Source organism: Ixodes scapularis, unplaced genomic scaffold (genome assembly GCF_016920785.2).
Source record: "Ixodes scapularis isolate PalLabHiFi unplaced genomic scaffold, ASM1692078v2 ptg000303l_1___fragment_1__unscaffolded, whole genome shotgun sequence".
NCBI lineage: Eukaryota > Metazoa > Arthropoda > Arachnida > Ixodida > Ixodidae > Ixodes > Ixodes scapularis.
The window spans coordinates 249,257-259,830 of record NW_024609955.1 but is presented as its reverse complement, the minus strand read 5'-3'; the positions used below and the strand labels follow the sequence as shown (position 1 = coordinate 259,830).

At 49.8% G+C, this 10,574-nt stretch overlaps 2 long non-coding RNA genes across 2 annotated transcripts; one reads left to right on the top strand and one right to left on the bottom strand.

Annotated features, from left to right (window-relative positions):
• Positions 1-260: 260 nt before the first annotated feature.
• LOC121834031 lies at positions 261-1,280 on the bottom strand. The gene is made up of 3 exons (XR_006077010.1): positions 859-1,280; positions 430-518; positions 261-348 (listed from the first exon to the last, which is right to left on the bottom strand). It is a non-coding gene; the product is annotated as an uncharacterized LOC121834031 (long non-coding RNA).
• Positions 1,281-7,281: 6,001 nt separating this feature from the next.
• Positions 7,282-10,196, top strand: LOC121834035. Its single transcript, XR_006077014.1, has 3 exons — positions 7,282-7,340; positions 8,904-9,107; positions 10,133-10,196. It is a non-coding gene; the product is annotated as an uncharacterized LOC121834035 (long non-coding RNA).
• The last annotated feature ends 378 nt before the right edge of the window (positions 10,197-10,574 follow it).

Below are 10,574 nucleotides of genomic sequence, written 5' to 3'. Positions count from 1 at the left end.
CCATGTCGTCTCATTACACAAGGTGTCGGAAGAAACCATTAGTATCGCCCACTTCAACCGTAGTGACGAACGCCGACTCACACAGTGTGGCCAGCAACGAGCTTCCGCAGGCTTCCACTCCTTCCCCTGCAAGTCACACCGAGGAGAAGGAGCACCCAGAGTTCTCCCGGGACTCCAAGAGGGCAGACATGTCGATGCCCTTCACAACCAGCACCCCTGCTTTGCGTCTCCCACCAGCAGGTGACTGGACCACGGAGGACGTCAGGACTTTGGCGGTCCAAGAATTGTCGATGCCCGCCAAGATGAAGTTTACCAACAAAGAACTCGCCAAGGGGTACGCAGGGGTACCTTGGCAAACCATCAAGGGCATCAGGGGGCGGAAGTTGTACAGGGACTTGCTACAGCAAGAACAGCTGCGGAGCAGGTTACCTCGGCCGGACTCCAGGGTTCCTGCACATGGTGAGCCCCCCACTGCCACTCCAGGGGGACCACTGCCATCAGTGCAAGATTCCTCCGGCCTGCAGACGGACATACCCTCATCACCCCTCACCACGCCAAGACCACAGCGGTGAAGCGAGAAGTCCATACATCATTCTCCAACCCCGGTCACCCCCCGAGATATCCCCCCTACACCGGAGGCAAGGCCCTGGACAGAGAGGGACACTCACGCACTCGTGCTGTGCAAGCTCCAGGCTTCTCTGTGCATGCGTAGTGACGAAGAGCTCGCTGCATTGATGCCAAGAAGAACATGGCAGAGCGTCCGGGACTACCGTCTGATGCCCCAGTGCGCAGAGGCGATGCGCAGGGAGCTGGATGTCTCACCCTTACTCCGAACGCGACGGGGAAAGGATGTCTCACCCTTACTCCGAACTTCATCCCTTTGTGGCCCCTCGCCAGACACCCCGCCAACTGTCATCGTTCCTGGTCCCTTTGCTAAATCCATCATCGCAGAGGTCACACGTACATTGGCTCCGCAAACTCTCTTCCACCAGCAGAGTTCAACGCGCGGTGGACCGTCTCGGAACTGACGGCACTGGCCAGGGCAGAGATCACCTGCAAGGACCACCCTCATATGAACCTTGCTTTTGCCAGGGTATTCACCACCCAGTCCTCACAGGGAATCACAGGGCAGCGAAATACACGCCATTACAAGGAGATCCTGGAGACCTTCAAGGCGGCGGCACACAAGCAGCCGGTTCCTATTCAACCGGTCCGCGTTCACGACGCCGGATCTGCCTGGGTGCGTCTGCAGCCCGCACCAGGAACCCCTGTCACCATCGCTCAAGGGTTGCTGGACCCCATCAAGATAGGAGAGGACCTGGGGAGAGGGGAGGCACCGAGGGCAGCAAGAAAAAGAAGCGTCGTCTAGCCAAGAACCGTAACCAGCGCCGTCACGAACGCTATGCAGAACATCAACGGCTGTACAGTCTGGGGCCTAAGGTGCTCGTCGACGAGTTGGGGCTGGACTGGGCTGACCCAGCAGTCCTCTTCTCGGAGCTCCACCGGGTCTACGACCTTCTCATGTCTACACCATCAAGACCGGTTGACGGGTTCATAACATCCGAACAAGTACTCAACGTAGAGGTGGAGCCGTTCACCGAAGGAGAGCTCCAAAGAGTGCTCAAGAACACCGACGCAAAGACTGCCCCTGGCCCGGACGGCCTTACCCTGAACGAGGTTTCCAGATTCCACCAGCCATTCTTGCCATCATTTTCACCAACTGGTTGGCCTTCGCTATGCTTCCCGAGGACCTCAAGGTGGCCAAGAGTTTTCATACCCAAGTCCCGCTCGGCCACTACTGGCGGAGACTTCAGGCCCATCACCATCTCATCCATCCTACTGCGCATCTACACAGGGGCGCTGCTCCGACGGTTCGCGCAAGATCACGTCTTCCACGACCTCCAGGGTGGATTCGGCGACGACAGGAGAGCTTCATCCAACATCAGTCTTCAGGCCCTCATGAAGGCGAGGAAGCAGGCTCGACAGAGCTTCTACAGCCTGAGCCTCGATGCCTGCTGTGCCCCGTCTGCGGAGTGCCGGAACTGCACCACCCCATCCACCTGGCGGGCGCCTTGCACCAAGCTCGCGTCGCCGCGGACTGGGCTCGCCGAGCCGCACCACCTCCTGCTGCACCTCCGGCAGCTCCCCGCCCGTTGAAAGTCGCGGAGGCCATCCGGGTGCTCCGCCGATTCCGCCCGGATCTGCTCCGCGACCCGGCCCACGAGGAGGCCATCTTAGACCTCGACCTCTAAGGGGGAGAGGTGTGGGGCGCTCGGCCCGCCACACGGCGGCCAAACCGGCGACTAGCGGGGGGCGGCTCCCGGTGCCCATTGCATACGCACGGGCTTAAAAGGGGTGGCCAGTGCGGCCGACAGGAGTTGCTGTCCCGAGTCTTGGCCAGGTCGGGATCCAGGAGTCATGGTAATAAACCCCGCTTGACCCCAAGGAAAGGGTCGTCTGATTGATCACCTGCGGCGGACGGCGGAAGTCGAACGCTACAACACTCCAGAAATAGTGCCACAAAGAGTGCCGCAATGATTACGAGTATTTTACCTACTTTTCCTTCGTTCAGCACGTTCCAAATGGAAGTGTAGCTTTTCAACAATTATTTTTCACAATGGCATGTTCTTTAACAAAGGAAAGTGGTACACGCATTTATTATGGGCATATAACTGAAAATCAAAGCAGAATACTAATTATGGTCTTTATTTCCAAAAAGACAAGATACTCTGGGTGCCTTGCAAGACTAGGCAGGTAGACGGGTCCGTATGGAGGAACGTTTGCCAGCCAGCCAGGGCAAACACTACAGCGTACCGAAAACACAAAATCGCTACATTGCGCGAATAAACTTTAAACATTAATTCATAGACGTTGCAACATCCATGAAACACATACAGGCCGTGGTAATGAACCACTAAGGTTGAAACCAGCTACGCTTCGGACGGGCTCGCCGCCGGCAGAAGTGGTCCGGGATGGAACGCCAGTGCCACCTGATAGATTCTACACAAAGTGCCTCACATGGAGGCCGCCGCTTTTTCCACTACCCGCCTTATTCTGGTCCGCTATATCTCGTCTGCTCACTGTGCGATGACGTAAAGGCGGGCCCTGCAGAAATCACAGGCTTGAGGAGAGCGGAGGCCGGCGCAGCTTTGAAACCGGCTGCCGTGGCCCGTGTCTGCCCTCGGGCAGAGTGTCGGGGGCCTCCAGCCTTCTAGTTCACCATGGCTGACAGCCAGGAATGCGCAGATTCAGATTCCTCACCCCCCTCGGGCTGCCAAGAGGACAGACTATTGGAGCTGGGAGATCCGCGGCATCTCTAGCATCGGAATCGTTGGGTGGGTGTCCGACTCCTCTCGGTTCTAGGCGCAAATGTTACGGGCATGGTGGAAATCGATATAAGTAAAGCTCCCCGCCCCCCCCCCCCCCCCAACCTGCGTTCACGCCGCTTCACAGCGACAGTGTGTGGCTGCTAAGTGCAAAAGCATTAACCCACTTGGCACCCCCCCCTCCGTACACGCCGCGTTGCGGCGTCCAGCTGACAACCCAAGCCCTGCTTTCCTTCATTGCACATCCGGAAAGGAAGTCTTATACCCTTTAGTTCAGCAAAATTTTGTTGGCAACATTTTTTTTTAAGTGTTAATCATAAAAAAGAAATGTAGTAAATATCGACAAAATAAAATGTTCAAGAAAAAAGAGAAAAAAAAAGTAAGTCCACACTGCAGACCGAACCGGGGTCCGCTGCGTATGAGGCAGACACCTTGCCACTTAGCTACGCTACCGCTTCGGAAATTCGTTCTAACCATTCGTTTTATACGAGTTTCAAAACGTCGTGTGCATAGCAATTTCCAGTCAACGTGCACGCGCCCGTGCATATAATTTTACTCAATCAATGTATGCTCGAAGATCCGCCTGCCTCCAAGGGTGACGGACATGACGAGCGAACGGCACATTCAATGCCCATGTCCACATGCCCGAGGGCTCGAACCGTTGCGCTGACTGGGGTTTATTCAAGCCCTTCAGAGCTGTTCTTCAAGATGATTTGCTCAAAGTATCTCGGTAAGTGGCCAAAAACCACTGCAGAAAACACTGATGAGTAAGACTAGGCTGTCTTATCAAAACATTTTGTGGTCTTCGGACGAAGGCCGAGTGTTTCTTTTCTCGTGTTACTGTATCTAACTATTCTTTTATGTGCTTGCTTGAAAACCTGGTTGCGTCCCACCATTAGCTCTGAAGATAACTTTCCGCCCTATTTTGAAATTTTTTTCATCGCGATCGTGACTTTTTTTTGCGAGGTAGCATAGGAGGTGGTGTGATGATTGCAGTTGACAGGCGGTACAATTCAAAAAGACGCGAGGATTTAGAGGGGTCCCCTGAGTGTCTATCGGTTGAAATCGAGTGCACAAAGCGGGTGTTTTATTCGGATTGTTTTATCTCCCTCCTCAAACTACACCTCATCAGGTGTCTTGTAACATTGAGAATATAGTGAAAGAGTTGTATAGGTGCAACCTTTTGATAATGGGGGACTTTAACGCTCCAGGTATTAACTGGACAAATTTAAATGTTCACACTGACAACTTTTATTGCAAGCAGAAATGCAGCCGTCTACTGAACTTCGTATCGATTTTAGATCTCAGACAGCACAATTATGCTCTTAAAGGGGTGCTCTGGCGATTTCTTTATGGTCCCCGATTGGCTTGAAATTTTGCTAAACTCGCCAAACAACATCGCCAAAATAGTATCCCAAATATTAGGTCAAAATAATTTTTTTTCACGAAGTTATAGAATTTACAATTTTGGTCCTCACCGTGTTTCTCAAACTGAAAGTCTCTACTGGCAACAACGAAAAAGTGACGTCAGTTAAAGTGCAGGGGTTCACTCTTTGGACTGTAGAATTTGTTCCCAACTGATTCGAAGCAGTTTCATGGTGTCAAATGAATGCTTTGGATGCTCGCTCCAATCCCCGTGCTCCAGCACGGAACAAATGATTGGCATATTCTATTTTTTAGACTGCTCGCTCGACTGGCAAGCCTGCCCGCCACTGACGTCACGGCACTGAAAAGTGCGCGTATGTTTGAATGTTGGTTTTTGCACCATTTTCATTTGCCGCATTGGCAATAACTATTATGAATTTCGTGATACTAAATAGCATACCGGAAAGGGTAAAGGCCGGGGAGTCAGGAAATATACCCTACTGAAAAAACCTGTACAAATGTATACCGGCCTATACCGGTTCACACCGGAGTCCTGTATTCTCATATCGGTAACCGGTAGCTCTGTACCGGAGACCTGTAACCACGTACTGGCGAAGCCGATACGCCGTACCGGCTGCCCATACCATGTACAGGCGGCCGGTAAACGCGTACGGGAACAGCCGGTAGGCCACACCGGTAACCGGTAACCACGTACCGGCGAAGCCGATACGCCGTATCGGTTGCCCATATCAAATACAGGCGGCGAGTGAACACGTACAGGCGAAGCCGGTACGCCACACTGGTGGGCCGTAATAACGTACCGGTGGCCAGTAATCGATGCGCGGCTAACAGCAACCACGTATCGGAGCGACCGGTAACGCCTTACCGGCGCCGCACTTAAACCGGCGGTCGGTAACCTTGTACAGGCTCTAGCGGTATACACAATAGACCGATCTCACTAAGCGTTGGGCGCATGCGTAAAGCCGCCATAACTTTAGTTCACAGGAGGCAGACGGCCGTGCACGCGAGGGCTCGTGCCTTCTCGTGCTCTGCACGCGAAGAGCTCCAGCGAGGTTGTCGCACGTGCCCAAAGACTAAAGTTCCCTCGCTGCATTGCGGCAGCGGTGGCGTAGTCAAACTGGCCGGTGAGATCGGTCTATTTAACGCGACCAGAAATTATCAGACCTCGACGGGAACGCGCTCACCGCGAAACTAAACTGTGATATTTTTTTCAATAAAGAATTTTAATCAGAAAATCACATATAAGGTCATTTCAGTTTAACAGTTTCAGCTATCAAACTCAACCATTTTATGACATGCATATTTAAAGTCATAAAATGAGAAAACCAAATCCATGGGAAGCGAGGCCGAGATAAACGAGAGTTTGCTTCATAGCTTTGAGCCCTGTACCGCGGTAGTTTCGGTTTCGGTTTATTGACGTCGGATTGGATTGGATTTCGTAGCTGCAAGCTAGAGCGCAGAAAAACCAACGACGGACAAACAATGTTTTTCTTAACAATAAATAAACTTAACATGGTAAGTTTCTATGCTTTTAAATGTTCTAAAACTATTTTGAGTAATAATAGTATTAATATAAACTAAGGCAGATTATTTATTTAATCCAATCCAATCCCTACATACCAGCGCCGCTGGCTAGCCGGCCAGTGCGAGCCAGTGCTGTGAACCAAAGCCGCATTGACGTTAGGGCTATCTCGATCGGTGTGTATCGGTGTCGATATGTACTAAGCGTACGTGATTTATATTGATGGCGCGAAGGCAATAGTCAGCGTGGTGAACCGTATCAAGAAGTTCAAACCGGCGAGCGTTGGCGACTTCGACCCCGACGTGCCGAAAAGCGTCTACTGGGAGGCTGTTGGAGCGTGCGCCGGGGAATGGTAAGTTGTTGTCTACGCATCAGGGGCTCGAAGCACAACGTATACTGCAAACCGTTAATGGGGAGTTTTCGTTGATCGTTTTCGCTGTCCCGCAACGCCCTCCGCAACTCGCTATATACCCGGAACTCTACAGTCAAGACTATCGGCGGGCACGCGCATCTTCGTTGCAGAGGGGGAAACGCGGTCTCCGAACACTCCCTAATGTTCGCCAGCCCCCGATGTTTTGCAAATTCCACGCGTCCAAAAATTAGCGAAATTTAAGGACACGTGGAAAGCGGAAATTTCGTGGGCCCCCGTTCCGGCGTCTAAAATTCGCGAAATGTGGTGGGCACGAATATGTCCTTGCGCCCGATTCGGTCCTTGCGCCCGATTTGTGAAGAACTGGGCGGCAAGAGCGAAGGGTTTTACGTTGTTTAACTACAGGGCGCTCCAGATGGTAGCGACGACACTCAAAATAAATCGCAACAAATCGGCTTTGTAAGCTCGACAAATTTACCACATAAGTTCGACTAGGTGGTGCATTTAATGTGTAAAAATATCGAAAAAAAATAATTTTTGAAACAAGGGTTATAGCGCAGGCTGGCTGGTGAACGGTCATATTTGTAAACCCCGATACAAGAAGGGAAAGGGAGACAAACACGACGACTTTGAGATGTAATTCAGTGTGCATGTTTTGTTTTACAGAGACACGAGCTGAGCTGGTTGCTGCTTTGAAAAAGAAGCACGTGGCCATCCCTATGGTATTGAACTCAAGGTTCGAGGTTTATGTGTGCCTTTAGGCTGTTTTTCTTACCTCATCTTCGGCTCTGTTCAGAAGGAGGGGGTTCGTCTTTTATTTCCCTTTTTCAAATCAGCAGCATACTTCACTTCCGTTACCAGTGGGCAGTAATCGTGGGTAAATTTGAACGGTTAGGCTAAAGAATATCTTGCATTTTGTTCGCTTTATGAGTAATTGTGTCCATTCATTATGGCTGGTCAGGACTATTTGTACAGACACTTTTTAAATTGCTTGCTATTCTGGTACACAGATCCGGTGGGTAGAACGCTCTATGAAAGTGGACCACAAGCCGCACATTAACACACAAAGTGCCGCAGCTTGGCTACTCCTGGTCTCGACTGTGCTGTAGCTGCAGTTGTCCCTCTTCAATTTCAAGAGACACTCTTCTGCTCGTTTCTCGACCGCATTAAATCTGAATTCGACACTCTTCAGTCTTACGAGATGTGCTCACCTGCTCTAAGTCAAGTCAAAATCTCGCTGTACACGAAGTTACATCTCTTCTCCACTATCGCAAGACGTCCTCATTTGTTTGGCGTCCTGCTTGCGTTGCAGCCAAAGTTTCCTCTCTTTAATCTTTTCATCCGCTTCAATGGTCCTCTTGTTGCTACTTGCCTCTCCAGCTTTCAACAAACATGTTTTATGTTGTTCCGAAGTACCCTAGGCACTTTGCTTTCACTGTGCCTCAGCACGCTTGCGTAATGTTCCTCTGGTGAGACCTGCTTTCGTATACCGACAACGAAAGATGATACTCAAGTCTGGTTCACAGAGCTCTCCTCAGATGTGGCTATGTGCGACTGCGACCAGATGCGGCGCACATTGCTATGGCAACAACGGCGTTGAGTCACTGGCACGTGCATCAACGCAGCTCTTGCCTGCAACCAGTAGCTCTTTCGCAAATGCTTACCCATGTATGCTCGTAGTGAAGCGGATACGATGCCCGGCTTAGACTTCAACAGTTGTGGGTTTGAGGCGCAGTGCCGGCGGCATGTTTTTCTTTTCTGAATTATAATGTGCCGGCACATGCTCTTTTCAAAAGCAGTTACAAATCCTCGGACCAACAGCCGCCTAAAGTGCATATGCTTTGCTTATAGATGCTATCGTATTTAAAAGCACTGAATTGCAAGTACAAAGCAACTGAGAGTTTACGTTCCTCATAGAAAGTACACTGGGTGCAAAGTAGTATTATCATATTTTACTTTCTAACTAACTTAGAAGTACCTTTTAACACAATATTTTATCATACTATTTCGTTTACCTACACAGTGTTTTCTGACAACAGGTATCGTCCTTTACAAACTAGAGTATGTAAAGGACGATATACCAATTATTTCCTGTACTGACAGTGAATACCGGATATCTTGTCAGGGGCGTCTGGAAGCATTTCTTCAGGGAGGGGGCTATCACAGGTATAGGGCTGAAACCTGCACCCAAAAAATAAAGGGGGGGAGAGCAATTTAATGTGAACTATGTGTGTCCCAATTATGTGTTGGAGTTTATATTAAATAAATATTACAACACCTGGACCTTTTTCTTTTCCAGATTTTGATGTCGCCATCCCCTGCAGTGGGTGGCAAGTACAAGAAAAAAAAAAAAAAGACAGAGGACAGGACGTCCGCTGTGTCGCTTGGGAAGCATGCCCGGCTGGTTGAAAAGCTGAGGTCGGCAAAGCAGAGGGTGCTGAACCTGGAGCAGGAGCCCCAGATAGAGAGGACGCTATCAAGAAGCAGCTGCTGGCACTACTAGGTAAGCGTGGAGGCACTTTCAGTTGCTTACCTCACACACTACACATTATGTGCTCACACTTTATCTGAGAAATCAAAAGTAATTTTAATTTTTATTTTGTCGCAAACAGAAGTAAGCATATACTACAGGGGTGCTTCAATGTATCAATGAGTTTAAGAGGTGTCTATAATTCTCTTTTCGTCTCTTAGGGTGCAAATGGAGCTTTGAGAGTTTGTTTCTTGTTGCTGATGGCGATGAGCCCGTTTTGCTCGGCAGCACTTTTGCTTTGATTGAAGAAATATTTTTCTGGTTCTGCAGTATGTCAAACAATTACGCCATACCAAGACACCATGGTCTGTGCGCATAGATGAGGCTTGAAGTGAAAGTTTGTTCTGTCAGTCAAAACATTTTAAATATGCGCTTTCTGATGAGGCCGGCCAGCACACATCCTTTCGTCATTGGGGACAAAGGAGTTCTTTTTGTTGAGGAGGAGGGAGTGAGGAAGCTGGTCGTAGGCATGACCACAGCACCAACAAGGCTGAACTTTAATCGGGCGGCAGATTGTGTCTAGCGACGCAACTGTGCAACTGGTTAAAAGGTGAGCAGACGATCTGCTACAGCATTGAATTTCGTCAGAAAGATTGAGCTTATATCTCGCAAACCGTTGGAAATGCTTGGCATGAATATTCATTAGCTATTCACCGGTATTTTTTGTGTAAACTAAACAACCTCTCTGCCGCCCACTGCCGGCGAACTTGAGCGCATTTCTTTTCTTCCTCTTTTTCTTCTTTGGTTTTGTTTCTCATCCTTTTGTTTTGTGTCCTGCTTGCGCTACTTTTCCAGTCCCGGTGTGTTACGGAAAAACAAATAAGCACACTGCCGGTAGTCTTCTGTGGCATGAAGTACTATGAAGCCCTCATGCCATCAACGAACCAGGAAAGTGCTGAAGTCCGAATAATCAAGCTTGTCTGAATTTTTGGCGTCCGAAAAATCGGTTGACTCCTGAACTGTGTCTTGTTTCTAAAGAGTGTTTTATTATGTTGCAGTGGACAATGTCCCGTCTGGCAGGGTTGGGTCAGCTCCTCCAGCTTGCCCAGCAGTGGTTCCTGCAGCTGGCGCTCCTGCTTCAGTTCACGTAGTGCGAGCTGGTGTGGATCACGCTCGACCTGTACCGGCCGCTGATGCTGCTGTTCCAGCAGCGGATCTTGTAGCAGGCCCGCCGGAGGCATTTCCCGAGTGCGTGCCAGTGCTTGCAGAGGCTGATGACGAGGTAAGTTCAGAATTTCATGGAATATTCATTCCAGATATTGGGCAAGTGACTAAATTTTATTGTTTCCACAGCTCCTTGAATGAGGTTATTTATATGCTTCCTTAAATTGAACCATCGGGCTGCTTCAGAATGCTGGTGAATGTAAAGAGTAGGGCCGGGCATTGATAAGATATTTCTTTCCCAATTAATTGGCACTTTTCTGAAACGTTTTCTATCTA